Source organism: Molossus molossus, unplaced genomic scaffold, assembly GCF_014108415.1.
Source record: "Molossus molossus isolate mMolMol1 unplaced genomic scaffold, mMolMol1.p scaffold_m16_p_18, whole genome shotgun sequence".
NCBI lineage: Eukaryota > Metazoa > Chordata > Mammalia > Chiroptera > Molossidae > Molossus > Molossus molossus.
Window position 1 is genome coordinate 26,079,987 of NW_023425353.1, and position 18,032 is coordinate 26,098,018.

Consider the following 18,032-nt stretch of genomic DNA (forward strand, 5'->3'; position numbering starts at 1 on the left):
TTGCTGACCCCTGAGCTGAAGAACCCTCAGATGCCTGTCCGGGAGAGGATACTTGATGGGCTCCAACCCCCACCTGACCCCTCACTCCATCATTGTTGCCTCTGCTGCCACCAGCCTGGTCCAGGCCACTGCCATCTCCCACTTGACAGCTACAACAGTCGCTTAACTGGTCTTTCAGAAATGGCTCTTGACCCCTCTAGGCCACTCCCCACAAACAGCAGAGTGATTTTTAAAATACAAATCTGTCCCTGGCTGGTTTGGCTCAGCGGTTAGAGTGTCAGCCCTCAGACAAGAGAGTCCCGGGGTTCGGTTCCTGCTAAGGGCATGTACCTCAGTTGCGGTTTGTCCTTGGCCCTGGTTAGGGTTGTGTAACTGGGGCTGTGTGGGTGGCAGCCTGTCGATGTGTCTCTCTCACATCAATGTTTCTCTCTCTTCACCCCTCTCTCCCTCCTGTTCTATCTGAAGATAAATGCAAAAATGTCCTCGGGTGAGGAAATAAATAAATAAATACATACAAACAAATCTGATGAGCACCTCTTTGCTTAAATCCCTTCTTGGGTTCCCTGTGGTCTTTGGAATAAGATTAAAATGGGGGGTGGCTCCAAGGCCCCTTATGAGCTGTCTTATTGCTACATCTTCTGTTACTGTCCCCATCTTTCAATTCATTTCAGATATTGTCTGCCTTTCTGTCTCAGGACCTTTGCACATGCTGTTTCTCTGCTGGGCACACTACTGCTTTCTTCCTCAGACCTTCTCTTCTCACCTTATCTGACTAACATCCACTTACCCTGTAAATCTTTCCCCATTGCCAAGCATGCACCCCCACTATTCTGTACTTATTTTCCAAAGCACTTATCATGTTTGCAATGAAATAGTTATATAATTATATATGTATTGCATGTATGACATTTGTTTAATGTCCATTCGTTTGCTGTACAGATACTTCCTGAGTGCCTACTCTGTATTAAAGATTAGTCTAGGTATTGGGCATATAGCAGTAGACAGTGGACAAAACAGTGATCCCTGTCCCAGGGGGTTTATATTCTAGTTAGGGAAGGAAGGAAGCAAAATTAAATAGTAAAGCATGCAGCCTATGAGATGGTAACCAGGACCATGGAGACAAAACCTAGCAGCGAAGAGAGAGTGCTGGGGGGAGAGGGCTGCGATTTCCACCAGGACAGCCAGGGGGGCCTCACTGAGAAGGCAGCTTAGAAGCAGGCTGTGTATCTGCTTGGCCCAGCACTGTGTCCCCAGGCCCTGGTTAGCTTAGTGCCTGCCTGGCACATAGTAGGTGCTTAGTAAACGTTTGCTGAATGAATATGAGAACCAGAACTATTTTGGTTTTTGAAGAAAGTTTCTGTTGCTTTAGCAAAATAACTAAAAACCTCCAACTTACCTCATCTGTGAGCTGTACTACTTTTGAATTCTCTATCAGTGATGGCCAGGAAATGTGTGTGTGTGTGTGTGTGTCTAAAAGTAACAGTGATAGTTGATTTTCTGGGGCAGAGATAAAGGATGGTGACCCAAAGGGAAGGAAAAGAAGACTCCATGTAGCTGGTGTGTTGGAAGCTGTGGTGCGTTGCAGGAAGAGCCCAGCATGGCTGGAAAGGAAGGTGTGAGCAGCTCCGAGCCTGCTCTCAATGTGTTCCGGAGGCTGAAAGGCTGGTGACGGGGTGTATAGTCATGCTGAGTCTGAGGAGGGCTCTTGATAGCTCCTTGAACTCTGGAAGCTGGTGCATCATGCCAGGTTTGTCTCAGTGTGCTAAGGGGAGGCAACCAGTGAACAGGGCAGTAGAACTGCCCTGTGAACGGGGCAGCTAGAACGTCTACTCGACAGAGAGATCCAGGTCAGAGAGGCTGACCCACTTGCTTGTGGTCACACAGCAATCTAGCAACCCTCTGATAACTTAGAGTTCCTGAGTTCTGAGTGGGAGAACTCCTAAATGAAAGGAGCTGAGGTCTTAAGAAGAAAACAACAGATCCACACCACCCAGTTCCAGTGGGTCCCATTTGTGTATACCCCAGACCACAAGAAACCGGAGGGCACAGGTTTCAATTCCTGCTCCCCCATTACTGGTGGTGTGGCCTCAAGCAAGTGCACCTCACCCCCTGGGGCCGAGTCTCTGCTTTCCTAGAATAAAGATCACAGGCTGTGTCTGCCTGCCCCATCAGGTGATTATAAAGTTCAGGTGTGAGGACTCAGTTGCTGGAGGAACATTTTTGTCATTTTATAGTTATATATTTATTTTAGTGTGCATTAGGAAAAAAAATCACATCAAAACCATGATGCCATAGTTATTATTGTTTGAGACACAGCCAGGCCTGAAAAAGCACCTTGGGATAGGGTTAGGATTTCAGGTAGCCATGTGGTCCCTCTTGAGACAACTGAGGCACCGTTCTCAAAGTTAGAGAAAGTAGGTCAGGAGAGCTCTCAGCTGGAAATATCTGATCAGTAAAAGGCTCGGTTCTGTGTGTCTTGATAGTGTTCTCTTTTTACCAAGTCCAGATTTTTTTTTTCTGAATAATTATCTTGACTTAGTTTCCCATTTGCACTCCAGAATGCACCAGGAAGGAAAGTTCCCGGAAAGTGTCACTAGGCTTGGTTGTTTGGCTGGTCTGGGAGTGTGAACACCCTAGTTTCTTGGGGATGATCTAGAAGTTGCAGTGTCCAGGCCTGCAGCCAGGAGGGGCTAACGGGTTGATTCTGAAGCCGCTGTGGGTAGAAAGGTGGGAAGGAGATATTTGGGGAAGGTGAGCCCCAGGGAGGTCAGAGGGCTGGTCAGGGGTTGACACATTCAGACCTCCTGCCTCTGAGCCCCACCAGTCCTCTGGGCTGTTCCATCCAGGTCCTGGGTGTTGGGAGGTGGTCTCAGGTGGTGAAATGGGCACAAAGTGTATAGAATGAGTAAGTCTCCCTTCTAGGAGCCCACAGTTGGGTGAGATCAGAGCTTCTCATCCTTCCTTTTGGACTTTTGAGGGTGGATAGCTGATGTTGCAGGCAGTAGACAGCACCCCCAAGTTACCTTGTCTCTCTTGCAGCCTGAAGAGCCAGCCCTGTCCCCTGGGGCTGCAGTAATCCCTGTGCAGATTGCGAGTTACCATCCGAGCTTTGCTTCCTACAGACGTTTGAGTTTTGTGAAGTCAGGGGGCCTGGGGTAGGAGAGCTGGTGCCTGTTCAGGTCAGCAGGGGGAGGAGAGGCAGTGACCCCCAGGAGGAAGACAGTCCCCAGGGTGCCTGCATCTCTACCAGGGTGATAAGGAGCTCACTGCAGCTCTGTGGCCGCTCCCTTATCCAGGATCTCCATTCCAGCCCTGCCCCAGCTCCCCTTCTCTACTACTTACAGGGGCTCAGACACGCCTAATTGCTGGTCATTTACATTTCTAAAGGGGCACAAAGTGCCTGACTATGCAAAGCTCCTGGGGCCTTAGACAAAGAAACATTCACTTTGAGGGGCCCTCCTGGGCCCTCTGGGCTCGCGTGGCAGGAGTCCTACATGAAGGCTGATTAAGTGTTGAGCTGGAGAGTAGTGAGGGTTCCTGGTGACCCCCTCCGTCTTTCCTCCCCGCCAGTGAGGCCAGAGCACACCAGAAAGCATGTAGAGAGAGCTCAGCTGGGGGTTCCTGGGAGTGAGGACAAGACCTACTTCACAGGGACGTGCGGTCAAGAGAGAGCCGGGGAGTGTGTGAAGGTCTGAAGGGCTGTGTAGTGAGGGCTTCCTGATCACCTCGTTTAAAGTCGCACTCCCTTAGTCCCACCTACCTGTCCTGTCTACTCCTCCGCTTTGGTTTTCTCAGTGACACTTGCCAACATCTCAGACACTGTCTGTTTTGTACCAGAGCCTTTACTGGCTGGAATGTAAGCTTCAGGAGGGCAGAGCTGACCTGCTAGATCTCCAGCCCCTGGAACGGTGCTCGCCAACAGTAAGAGCTCAGTAAATACATACTTTTTAAAATATGTTTTTATTGATTGTTTTAGAGAGAGAGAGAAACATGGATGTGAGAGAGAAACATCAATCAGCTGCCTCCTGCCCGCCCCCTACAGGGGATGGAGCCTGCAACCCAGGCATGTGCCCTGACCGGGAATCAAACTGAGACCTCTCAGTCCATGGGAGGGTGCGCAGCCGCTGAGCCACACGGCTGGGCTTTTGAATGAATGAAAGAAGAACAAGTTCTGGCAGAGCCTGTGTGCCTTTATGGTGACGTAGCGTATACTGCAGTCGTCCGTTTGCAATCCAGAGAGGAGGGTTTTCGATGTCGTGGAACCTGGTGTTGAGGGAAGGACATTTGAGTCACTCTATTGCCATTTACAAGCTGGTGGGCTCAGCTGTCCCTTTATCTCTCTGGGCTCAGGGCTCTCACCTGACTGTTGGGCTAGACTATCTGCCACACAGGGTAGCAAGGAAGCAAGTGTGTACATGAGTGCGAAAGCTCTTCCGGTCTTTATTTTTGGTGCTCAGCCCAGGGCCTGGCATGCAGTAGGGCTCCAGGATCACTGGTGGTGGTCCTTATTTTGCCTTCATGTCACTGTTGCTGGTCATTTACAAGTCAGGGGCCCACCACCCAAGGGCAGGCTTTGAACTCGGAGCGGAGTGCCTTTCTTGTGGATCTAGTAAATTAAGTTTCTCGTCAAGAACTTGAAGCGACACAGCAGCTCGCCTTCTTTGTCCCCTGGCAATTTGCATTCCGTGGTCTGTTATAACTTTCTAAACATCTATTTGTCTTCACTGTCAGCCCTGTGTTTTCTCTGAAGTGTGAAGTGCTTCCACTCCATTTTTTTTTTTTTTCCTCTCAAATTTTTATTTTCTGTCTATTCAGTCTTCAGGGAACCGAGGGGCTCTTGCAGGACATCACGTTTTCCCTGCCCCAGATTCCTGCCAGTCTCACTCATTGTGTTTCGAGTGTGTTTTCAGGGCAAGAACAGAAAGGCCTGTCAGGGATCCCGATCGTGGGGTCTGCTTTCCCAGGCATGCACACGGCCCCCCCAGTCGGCCTCCCCTGTGGAGAGACCTGGAACCTGCAGCTAAGATGCCCAAATCCTGGGGATGGGATAAAATGATGCCTAAACAGTGACAGGACCTCAGAGCACCAAATCTCTCTGGCCTCCCCACTCCACAGAAGAACAAATCAAGAAAAACAAGACCCTGGTCCAAAGCCCTACCTGATGGAGCTTGTGGATGTGACTGTGGAATTGCTGCCACCTGGTGGCAGTGTACTGAGTCCAAGCAAGGACCCAAGGGAAAATGGGCCTCTTGGCTATTGGACTTTTCCAATTAAAATATACAAAATTGTAATAGACTTAGAGACATTGGATATGTTTTGTAAAGTATTGCAAACCTCACTGGAGTAAGAACCACCCCTTGGGACTGAAAGTCCCCCAGGGTTTCCTTTTAGCATATTTGATTCTGGGTTAGGGTCACTACTCTACTCAGTACCAGACACTGGGGATGCAGAATAGATCACATATGGTTTTTGTCTTCAAGGAGATGACAGTCTCTTGTGAGAGATATATATTTAAGTCAATGATAACAGTGGTTAAGGGTGCTGTTGGGGTTGAAATTTATCTGACACAGGTGTGCTTCTTTCAGTCATGGGGTAAACTCATGAGTTAGAGATGCGTTACTGGTCTAACCTTGTGTGCACTTAAAGAAAGGTAGTGAATGCTTTTTTTTTTTTCTTGACTGCTTGAAACTCCTTAAGAGTTGCCTGTCTGTGAAATCAGAACTCATGTACACACCACTGAGATTGTGTGCATCTCTGGGGCACCTCATTAAATTCCTTCAGCCACAGGTTTACTGAAGGTGAAGTTCTGTGACTTTTATTCTCAGCGGCTTCACCAGCACCTTCTTTATCTGCAGTCTCAGTGGTTGAAGAGCTGCTTGAATAGAGTAGCGATACTAGTTATCATTTCTTGATGGCTGACTCTATGTCAGGTCCTGTGCTTGATAAACTCATTTATCTGATTTACTCCATCAGCAAATAATTTTCAGTTGACAATTACTATGTGCTAGACTCCGGGGCTGAGTGCTATATAATTATTCTCATGACCAATAAGACAAGTCTATCTGGTCCTATCTCATAGTTGCTGAGAATTTTATTTTATTTTATTTTATTTATTTATTTTTTTATCCTCACCGGAGGACATTTTTCCATTTTTTGCTCAGGTAGAGTGGGAGGGAGAGAGAGGAACAGAGAGAGAGAGAGAAACATTGACGTGAAAGGGACACATCGAGTGGCTGCCACCCGCACAACCGACCAGGGCCGGGGACAAACTGCAACCGAGGTACGCGCCCTTAGCGGGAACCGAACCCGGGTCTCTCAGGACCGCAGGCCGACGTTCTAACCGCTGAGCTAAACCAGCCAGGGCAGTTGCTGAGAATTTTAAAACCTACGTCCTAAAGGTTTTACAGGTAAGGGGAAGCTCCACGTGTTTAAATCACGGGCCTCATGCTGGCACCGGTAGCACTTGAACCAGGTGAGTCTGACTCGGCCATGTAAAGGATGCAGTGCTGAAACTCTCTGTTATATCTGATTTTTCTGGGCTTGCTCTGGCCCTCCGCAGGCCTGGGCTGGCAATCTGGCTGTGGAGTTTTTGAGCATCTCAAACCTACATAAACGCTGAGGAAGAATCCTAGAATCTCAGCATTGGATGGGTTTAGTCCCCATCCAGTGCAGGAATCACCTCTGTAGTAACCTGGTCACAGCTAATGGGTCCCTCCTATGACAGGTAAGCCCTCATCTCCACTTTGGGACAGTTCCCTACTCTCCTGATTCCCAAAGTTGAGACATTCATTTATTCTTTCATTTGCTTATTCATTCTTGACTTATCTGCTCTACTTTGTCAGCCCCCCACTTTGAGAAAATCCGCCATGGTTGAACGCTCTAATTTAAATGGAGCCTAAACAACTGAGGCACAAGGCAGTCTGCTCTAGGTTCATAGACTAGCCTCCAAGGTGGGCTCCACTCTCCAAGGTGGGCTTCTGACTCATCACTACTCCTTTCTCACACAGAAGACTGAGGAAGCTTGAAGAAAGGAATCTCTGATTGTGCAAATTCCTGCTATTGTTCTTTGAATGTATTTTTCTGTAATGCTGTGAATATATTTACAATAGCCACTTGAAAGTCTTTGCTAAGTCTAACATTTTCTTTAGAGTATGGACCATATTTTCTTTTTTCTGCATGTCTGGTAGTTGGTTGTATACTGTGGATTGAGATGCAATATTGTGAAGACTGTGTTGTAGACACTCTGGATTCTGTTACCATCCTCTGAAGAATGCTGGATTTTATTTTAATAATTAGTTCAATTACTAACTGATCACCTTAAACTTATATAGGTTCAACTGTATAATGTTTTTTAGTAGATCTATGGAGATCCCAATCTGTTTTTCAAGCTTCTCTAACTTAATAGGACTTAACAAAATTCTAAGCTCTGCCACCCCTGTAATATTGTCAGAGCTGGCCTTTGGGCTTTATTGGGATGAGTCTAGAGTAGTTCTTACTCTAGAGCGATGGTTCTCTAGAGTAGAAAATCTTGCCTTCTAGGAGACATTTGGCATTGTATGAAAATAGTTTTGATTGTCACAACTTGGGCTGGAGGGCTACTGGCGTCTAGTGATGCTGCTCAACATCCTACAATGCACAGGACAGTCCCCACAACAAAGACTCATTCAGCACAAAGTATCCATAGTGCTGTAGTAGAGAAACCCTACCCTAGGGCATGGTTCTTGCTCCCAAGGGGAGACTTTTCTGTGTCTTAGCCAGTACCAAGGGTGAGTACTTGGTGTTGACCAGATCTGTCTTCTCTGGCAGGCTGGGAGCCGGGGTTCCCTGGCAGTGTCTACCTGGTAGTGTCCGGCCTCCAGTGTCTGTGCTGCACCCTCAGCCCTGTAATACCTCTATGCGAAAAGCCTTGGGTTGTTTCACCCTAGATGTTTACAACCCAGCCATCAGCCAGAGTCTTGAGGGGGACTTCCAATGAATATATGGGCCCCCTGCTCCACACAGCTCCCCTTTCTGGTGCCCCACAGTGTTGATTCCTGCTATTTCAGCTGCCCTACACTCTGGTCCTGCTTCCTCAGCTTGGAGAGACTGTGTGTTCTGATGGACTCCAGCTCTTGTCCCCAGGAGGAGGGAGGTTCCATATCTCAGCGGTAGCAGTCTTACCCTGCATGTTATTCACTGCCTGAAAACGGCTGCCTCCTGTATTTTGTCTGCTTTGATGTTGCTTGTGGCAGGGAGGCCGTTCCTTTACCAGCCACTCAGTCATAACCAAAAGCAGAAGTCTGACTTTCTTGCTTACAACACCGCTCCTACTCCAGTCCCCAGTAGCTTCCACTTGCATGAGAATTTAAATTCAGACTGTTCGCCAAGGTGCCTGGCATGTCCTGGTCCCATCTCCCAACCAGCCCTGGATATCCCAGGCTCTTTCCTGCCACCTGTCTTGCCTGCCTGGATCACTGTTCCCTTAGATATTCTCCTGGCCGGCTCCCTCTCACCCTGCAGGTCTTGGCTCCAAAGTCAGGTCGTCTCTGACCAGCTGAGCTCAAGCATCCCCAATAAACCCCATGACATTAACTAAGGCCCTGTTTTATTTTATTCACGGGGCTGATAGCTGTCTAAAGCAATCTTGTGTTCATTTGTTGACATACTCACTGTTAATCTCCCCGAGTTAGAATGTCAACTCCATATAAGCAAAGAACTTGCTTGTCTTATTCACTGTGGACTCCCTGGCACTTGGCACAGAGCCTGGCACATTAGGCTCCCAGTCAATACTAGATGGGTGTCTGGGTAGGTGAGTGGGTGGGTGGGTGGGTGCTTTATGGTTGTTTAGATAAAGGACTGTGAACAGTCAAAGAAAAGCAAAATTATTTCCAATTGCCCTTCCCAGAGAAGACATTATGAAACAGATAGCCTTTGATTTGGTCCTTAAAGGATGAGGAAAGGAAGACTTTTTGGAGATAAGCAAAGACCAGAGAGTACATACAAGAATGGTGTGACTGTAGGACAGGTTTTGTAACAGAGAATCATATATAAGAAATAAGGTTACAACAACAGATTAGGGCCCCTTCATTGGGAATCTTAGGTGCCAAGCCCAAAGAATTTAAGGCTTCATTCAGTGGTCAGTAGGGAGCTGTTGAATCTTTCTGGGCACCAGAGTGACTGCCATCAACAAAGCTGCACCACTTCAGAAGATTATTCAGTCAAGAAAGGCCTAGCAGAACTTGGCAATAGAGAGTTCAAGAGTCAGACAGAGTGGCATTTGATGCCTGCCTCTCCCTCATCCACTTTGTGACTTTGAGCAGGTGGCCTGCCTCCGTGAGCCTCCGTTTCCTCTCATAAATTTCTAGAGGCAGGATCCAACCTTTTACTCGCCTCCTGTTCCTTCTTAGAGGTGATAAGGTTAGATGAAACATGTAAACTTCTCCAGGTGCAGAGAAAAGAGCAAGAAAATAGAGAGAGTTTGGAAGTGAAAAGAAGAAGTGGAGGCATATCAAATGACCTTGATTTGAGGGTGTAAAGTGAGAAAGGAATCTCACCCTCACCGGTTTGGCTCAGTGGTTAGAGTGTCAGCCCACAGACCGAAGGATTGCGGGTTCAATTCCCGGTCAAGGGCATGTACCTGGGTTGCAGGTTCAATCCTCAGCCCAGGTCAGGGTTGTGCAGGAGGCAACCAATCAATGTGTCTCTCTCACATCAATGTTTCTCTTTCTCCCTCCCTTCCACTCTATCTAAAAATCAATGAAAAAATAGCCTTGGATGAGGATTAACCAAAAAAAAGGAAGGAAGGAAGGAAGGAAGGAAGGAAGGAAGGAAGGAAGGAAGGAAGGAAGGAAGGAAGGAAGGAAGGAAGGAAGGAAGGAAGGAAGGAAGGAAGAGGTTTCCCTGTCTGCCAAGGATGGGAGGTTTTGCAATGTCCTAGGGGATGTGAGAAGTAGCCCTCCAGCTATGATGTCACAGGTTTATGGGCAGATGTGACTGAGTTAGTGCCCTTGTGTGAGTTTGTCTAACTATTCCCAGAAACCCAAGAAACACTACAGAGAAAAGAGACAAAGAGAAGCACCTACTATGTGCCAGGCCTGACCATAAGGTGAGACTGTAAGGGATGACTCAGGCTGTGTTTTCCCTTAAGGATTTTGCAGTCTTGTAGGGGACAGAGATGTCACCAGAGGTGAGCAGGGGCTGGTGAGAGTCAGAGAGAGTGGTGACCCCAGCCGTACCGGAGAGGAACAATTGCAAGCCTGTCTCCAGGGATTCTTAGGCCGTTTTTTGGTTTGTTTGTTTTTTAGAATTCTAACCCTATGTTCGTTCATTCAGGAAGTATTATTGAGCACCGACTGTATGGCATTGTGCTAGATCGTTGCTTTTTAAATGAATCAATAGAAATATACAAAATGTCCACTCTTGCCAGATATTTGCTGGGCTCTGTGGGAGTGGGGTGGAGAGGGTGGATGATTGATGTGTTCTAGGGCAGGAGTTTTTAATTGGGGAGAGTCTTTGGCCCCCACCCCAAAGTTGGACATAAAATTGTATGCATTAATAAACTTAAAAAATTTTCTTTATTGATTTTTTTTTTTTTAAGCAAGAGAGGGAGAGAGAGAAATATTGATGAGAGACATCAATTGGCCACCTCCTGCATGCCCCCCACTGGGGATCTGGCCCACAACCTGGGCATGTGCCCTGACAGGGAATCAAACCAGCAACCTCTTGGTGCATGGGTCAACACAACCACTGAGCCATACTGGCCAGCTTAATTAATAAGCTTTTAAAAGCAATTTTACCTTTACAGAAAAAATAAGCAGGAAATGCAGAGTTTCCATATTCTTCCCCACTCCTACCCCCCACTTTTCCTAGTATTAACATCTGACATTGATGTGGTACATTTATTACATCATTTGATTTATTACTAATACATTGTTATTAACTAAATAACTCCACAGTTTACATTAGGGTTTACTCTTTGTGTTGTATATTCTATGGGTTTTGACAAATGCATAATGTCCTTTATCCATCATTACAGTGTCACGCAGAATAGTTTCACTGCTTTAAAAACCCTAGTCCTCCACCTATTCATCCCTCTTCCTTCTCCAAACCACTGGCAACCACTGATCTTTTCTTAGCCTTTTCAAATTGGCTTCTTTCACTTAGTAATATGCATTTAAGGTTCCTTCGTGTCTTCTTATCACTGAGAGATATTGCATTGTCCGGATGTACCACAGTTTGTTTATCCATTCACGTATGGATAGACATCTCGGGTACTTCTGCATTTGGCAGTTGTAAATAAAACTGCTGTAGACATCTGTGTGCAGGTATTTCATTAGCATATTTTTCTTAAAAAGAGTTCGTCCACCCCCAACAATCAAGATCCCTGCTGAGCTCCAGCCAGAGCAGGAGATACAGTGTGGAGGACCATTGATTGCTTGGATTGGAGTCATGGCTCACTTTTTACTAACTGTGTCACCGCAAGCAAATTACTTAGCTTTTCTGTGTCTTGATGTCCTCATCTGTAAAAAAAAAAAAAAAAAAAAAAAAAAAGTTGTGAGGATTAAATGAGATAATGCTCGTTAATGGTGTACATAGCTTTGTATCTAGTACATAGGAAATGCTCAATAAATGAGAGCTGTTATTTTCTTTAAGAGATGAATATGCCTTTTATTTTATTTTCTTGACCAAAACTTCAGGCATTTTTGTGGCATTGCATAACATGAACTGCTTTAACCCATCCTGTTCTCACATAAAACCCATCGAGAACAGATAAGGCAAAAAGAGCAATACAAATTTGAATGTAAGCTATTGTGTTAGCTGTCACTGTACACGTAGGCAGAGCTAACTGACATTTCATGACAACTGTCTAAACCTTTACAACTTCAAGTGTGGTTCCCAGACAAGCATCAGCATCAGCTTTATTTAGGAGCTCATTAGAAATACAGACTCTCAGGCCCCATCCCAAACCTGCTCTGTTAGAGTCTGCATTTTGGCAACAACTCCCACTGGTTTGTATAACGTGCAAGTTTGAGGAGCGCTGGTCTGAGAGCATTCAGGGCTGGCTGAGACCTGTTAGACACACCAAAGAGGGTTTTGGTCAGATGGGCTGGGCCAAGTGATATGAGCCCAGAAGGATTTGCTGGGCCCTGGTGGAGTGGCTCAGTTGGCTGGAGCATCATCCCATACACCAAAAGGTTACTGGTTCAATTCCCAGTCAGGGCACATACCTAGGTTGTGGATTTGATCCCTGGTTGGGGCACATATGGGAGGCAACCGACTGATGTTTCTCTTTTACATCCATGTTTTTCTCTTATGTCAATGTTTCTCTCTCTTTCCCTTCCTTCCTCTCTTTCTAAATTCAGTAAAAACATATCCTTGGGTGAGAATTGAAGAAAAAAATAAAGATTTGCTGGGTGTTGGGTCACCCACCTGCCCACGCTCACACTCCAGGGCAGAGGTAGGGAGAGCTCACCCCAGGAATTTCTGCAAAGGGGGACCTCTCACTCATGGGATCATTTGGAAATGGGATTGACCCCTTCAGGGGTTGCTTTGCCATCTTCTAGAATTACACTGTCCAGTATGAGGCCACAAGCCACATATAACTATTTAAATGTAAAGTAATTGAAACTAAATAAAAGCTAAAGTTTAGTTCCTGTTCCATAGTCAAATTTCAGGTGCTCAATAGCTACCTGTGGCTAGAGGCTACCATATTGGACAGAGCTGATACAGAACATTCCCATCAGTGCAGAAAATTCTGAGAGCAGTGCTGCAGAGGGAGAAAGGCCCAAGAGGCAGGAGAGCCTGTGGACACTGAAACTCATATTGGCCTGCTACTAGGAAATGGAGCGGTGACCCCTGGCCCTCTGAAGGCAAACTGCCGTGGCTTTCCTTCCTCTACCCCTCAGGGTCTGGCTATCTCCAGAAGAGTTGAAAATGCCCATTGAAGAATCAGGACCAGAACTGTGGCCACATGTGTCTCGGGCAGAAAGAACTCAATGGGAGGTCCCCCTGTGCAGTGCTGAGAAGGGTGGGACAGTGCCACATGCAGGGCCTCGTGCTGGGAAGAAGGGTCTCCCCTCAAGGACAGGGCAAAGACAGATGTGGGTGCTGAGCTAGATTGGCTGTTAACTAGCTCCATCTTCTTTCTGAACAAGGAAATACCGTAAGATACAAATTTCCCTCCAAATTTCACACTCCCCCATCATTCTTGTTATTTGCCACTTTTAAAAAAAAATCCTCACCTGAGGATATTTTTCATTTATCCTTGATAGAGTTGGGGAATGGGGGAGAGAGAGAGAGAAACATCCATGTGAGAGAGACACATCAATTGGTTGCCTCCCACACGACCCTGACCAAGGCCAGGAACCAAACCCCAAATGAGGTACATGCCCAATACCAGAATTGAACCCACAACTCTTTGGTCCACTGGCCGACACTCTAACACTGAGCCAAACCTGCTAGGGCTTATTATTTGCCACTTTTTTACTGTGTTATTACTTTTAAAGTTGATACTTACATGGATTTTACAATTTATTTACCAATTTCTTTGCTCCCTGTTATTTTCATTCCTTTCTGTTGGGTTACATTTCCTTCCTACTGAAGTACATACTTAAGTAGTTTTTTTTATTAAGGCCTGTGGGGACTAAGGTCTCTTAGTCTGAATATGTCTGAAAGATACTATCACTCTGGGTATGGAATTCTAGGATGGTAATATTAAAGTTATAGTTTAAATTTGAGTGCCCACATTGCAGGAGCAGTGTGTGGTCACATCCATACCTGGCACTTCCTTGTTGAGTTCTGGGTTGAGGGGAAGTTTTTTAACATCTCATTCTCTATACTTTTCTAGCTCCCAGCTTTTTACAGTAAGCCCACTCAAATTTTGGTCATGCCCAGGGGCTATAATCGTAGCTGTATCCTCTGGAAGGGATTTAAGTCTCAGCCTCTCAGGCTTCTGTCTGTTTGGATATCCCCATAGGCTGCTGGGACTATTCCTCTTCCTCATCTTTCATCTTTGACTTCTCTCATTTCTGGCATCTGGGAGAACTTTCTGTATTCCTTTCAAACCAGGCTAAGAATTTTAAATGAGTATTATATTTCATAATTATATTTTTCATGAAAATGTTTAACCCTCAATAGTTGCTTCTCTTCATCTGCTGGTCTTGAATACGACATACTGAATGTTCAAGCAGTACAATAATATTAAGGAAAATAGCCCTTAAGCTTAATTTAGCAGCTCAATTTTATTCAGAAAGTCATGTTTGTGGTGATGTCTCATATTTTATACTATCTATGAATATATTTTCTGACAGTACATTTGCTTCTAACACATGGAGTAAAATGATATGTAAAAAGCTCTATAAAACCCATTTATACTTGGTGTTTTTAACAAGTTTGAGAGTTAAGGCTCCCTTTTTTCTTTTGCGAATCAGTAGCTGAGTCCCAGAGAGAGGACCTGACTTACCCACAGCCACAGCTGGTGGAGAACTGGACTAGAATGCAGAACTTCCCGTTGAAACATGTTATCTTTCCATCCCTCGGAGCCTGTTTTCTCATCTGTGAAATCAAGAGGTTAGATTAGATGTGGAATCAAGTCCTGATTCACTAGCATGTGGCCTTGGGCTACATGTGGCTAGAGGCTACCATCTCTCTGGGCTTCCATCTTAATGAGCCCTATCCTCCCTACTTCAGATGACTGTCAAGAGTATCAAACAGGCTGACATGTGCAACCGAGCTCTGGGAAACACAAGGGCTGCAGAGAGGTGCATGTCGTTCTGATAATTAAGATGCTGTGACTGCCTCCTGCAACTCCTTGGTTAGGAAGGAGTGTGCTTTACAAATACAGTGTGTGCTGATGATTTTTTTTCTGTTCTCTTTTATTGAATGTATTGGGGTAATACTGGTTGTGCTGGCATTTTCTGACCCAGCACAGATAGGAGCAAGCAGAGCAAGGATTTTTTCTGTCTGTGAACAGCAAGGTGATGGGGCTTTGATACATCTTAGTTTGCAGGGATTATGACATTTGATTTTCTTCTCTGTGAAAACTCACTGGTGTGTGAACCTCGTGTTCCACTTCCCTCACTCCTCATACGCAGGCCAGGTGCTGGAAAGCCCTGCAGGGCAAGCGCCGAGCCCTGCCCGATATTCACAGAGAGGTCAGACGTAGTGCTGTCTCCTTGGTCAGAGCCTTGGAGACGTCCCAGATGTTAGAGGCAAGTAGACACAGCTCAGCCTCCAGTGAGTAAATGCCTGCATCCTTGCCAGCCTCCCCTGTCCCCAGGAGACAGTGTTGCCTAGTGGGACACTCTCGGGTTCAGAATCAGGGGAGCCAGCTTGAACAGACGTTGTGCCTCCTTGTGCCAGAGTTTCTTCAGGCATAAAATTAGGGCATCAAGTAAAGTCACTGATCTTCCATCTTTTCACTGTCAATAGCCCTTTACTTTTCTTCTTATTTTGACCCCTACCCATGAGCTATTTAATGCTGACAGGAAGTTCCTATTAGCAGTTGTATGTGTCTGATTAAGAAAAGGTGGCAGAGCCCAGGAATTAATTCTTTAAACTGTCCTTTGTGAAAATGAGGTCCAGAAAGAGATGGGATGATTTATCTGTGGTCATACAAAATGTTTTCATCTTATAAATCATTCGAAATGTTTTCATCTTATAAATCATCTGAAAAGAAGTCGCCTATTTCCAGGGTTACAGATGATAGTATATTAAGGTTGCTCAAGGCCATGAGAGTAAGTGGGGGAAAGGGTCAGATGAATATCATACTAAGCAAGTATGTGATTAACATCCTTAGGGAGATCATCACCCAAGACACAGCAACATCCTTTTTAACCATACCTCTCCCATGGCGGCTCACATTGCCAGTACATAGTAGGTGCTCACTAAATGCTTGTTGTAGAATGTGGTCTTCTCAGCACTATGCTCCTGGCCAGGACAGTGGGTGCCGTGGCAATTGTTTACACCTCAGAATAGGTGACAGAGAGGAAAAGACACAAAGAGTGAAAGAAAGGGTTCTTTAAGGAAGTCAGGCAAGGAAAGGAACAGACACGGGCTCCTTAGTGAATGCTTCAGGGACGGAACATAAAATGAATCCATAAACCATGCAGTGTGACCAGGGGATGCATACTTATACATTCCTATTCTTATCTCCTCCTTCTACCTTGAACCCTGGAAGGTTGTTCCACCTCATCCAGAAGGAAATTGTGGCTAAAGGGAGGCTTAAGAACTCAGACAAATCCATGAATTGCAGATGGATGATTTAAGGAATTCAGACCTGCTTTTTATCTATGAGGTGATGTTAAGGAGAAGATACCAGAGTCCCAGAAAACTCCTAGGTTTTATTGTTGGGAACTGAACACTGGGCAGGGCAGGGACGGCCTCAGGTTACCCCCACTGATGTGATCACAAAGCGTACATCTTCCCACTGTGTCCCGGGAAGCATTGCCCTCCCCTCCTGTAGATGGGACTCACCTCCTGCGTGAGCCCACCAGTTCTCGCTGCTTTGTGGGAGCTTCCTCTCTGTTGTCTCGTTGGTTCTGTCTGTATGGGGGACACCCCCATAGCCACCACCCAGATCCTGCTGTTGATGTTTTGCTGTGTCTGCTTCAAGCCTTCTATCCATTTTATTTTCTTGATACATTTCAAAGTAAGTTACAGACATCAGCATACTTCACCCCCTAAACATTTACTTCAACATCCATGCGTTGACTTATTTTTAAAGTTATCATTCTTCGTTTTGTGGCTCAAGCCCATGCCCGGGACGCCACTGAAGGAGGTGTGCGGAGTGAGGACGCCCCCCTTTCCTGGCAGCTCCCCCCAGAGCCAGTGCCACCGTCCTGGAGCATCACTTGGGAGGGAGTGTTGTGGCAGCCTGTCACATGTCCCATTAGTCCACCTGTGAGGTTGGCTCCCTCCCGTCTCCTCCCTCTCCCAGACCTGGCTGTGGCCAGGAAGCAGGTCACAGCTTGCAGGTGGGAGGCTGCCGGGCTGCTGTGCTGTCACTCACCCCGCCCCGGCCGGCTCTGCCCTCCACCCTGGGCGCCCTGGGCTTGCTCTTCATTAGTCAGGCTCCCAACGATCTGGTGTCATTTCGAGCTGTCACCTCTCTGTTCAGATGAGCAGAAGAGAGGTGGTGTGGATCAGGTGGCCATGTGACTGTGAGGCTTGGCCAGGAGGCCGAGAGGTGGAAGGACCGTGTGTGAGTGGACTTGGGCAGGTCACTGGACACCAGGCACCAAATCCACTTGGACGTTGGGCCTGTGAGAAGCAGGCACATATGCCACTATGGGTGTTCTCCTCTTGGCTGAGATGGTGGCAGTCTCCTGGGAATGTTCAAGGGAGGGTGGTAGGGTCAGACAGATGTGGGTTTGGGTCTTCCAGTTACTGGCTGGCTGAGTGAGGGCCACTGCTCCAGCATCTTGGGCCTCAGCATCCTCGTCTGTCAAGTGAGATAGTACCTCAGGGTGCCCAGCCAGTGTGGCTCAGTAGATTGACCATCGTCCCATGGACTGAGAGGTCCCGGTTCAATTACCGGTCAGGGCACACGCCTGGGTTGCGGGCTCGATCCCCAGTGTGGGGCGTGCAGGAGGCAGCCGATCAATGTTTCTCTCTCACATCGATGTTTCTAGCTCTCTCTCCCTTTCTCTCTAAAAAATCAATAAAAACATTAAAAAAAAAATAGTACCTCAGGGTGTTGCTGTGGGTATGAAATGAGATAAGCAGTGAGCTCGTGAGTCCCCAACAAAGAGACAGAGGTCCACCAGGATGTGAGGGCCAGGTTTTCTGCCACGGAGAAGATACAGGAGAAGCCACTGCTTTGTTTGTTTAGGAGCAAAGAGCATCTTTGCATCCCCAGGCGATGCTCATATAGGCAGCTTCCACAGCTTCTCTAAGGCCCCTGCAGAAGGTGTGGGTTTCCCCTCAATCCTCACCCTTGATTCTACCCAGAGGTGGCAGTGCGAGGGAGATGGAGAAGCCCTGAGCAGGCTGCAGAGCCCAGCTCCCTGGGCCTGGGAGAGGAGATGTGAGCTCATGTGTAAGCCAGGCATCTG

General features: G+C 46.8%; 1 protein-coding gene across 1 annotated transcript in view; it reads left to right on the forward strand.

The window, feature by feature from the left end:
* SLC6A11 (solute carrier family 6 member 11) overlaps positions 1-18,032 on the forward strand; it is a 117,219-nt gene that overhangs the window by 61,565 nt on the left and 37,622 nt on the right. The gene's annotated exons all lie outside the window — the stretch shown is intronic.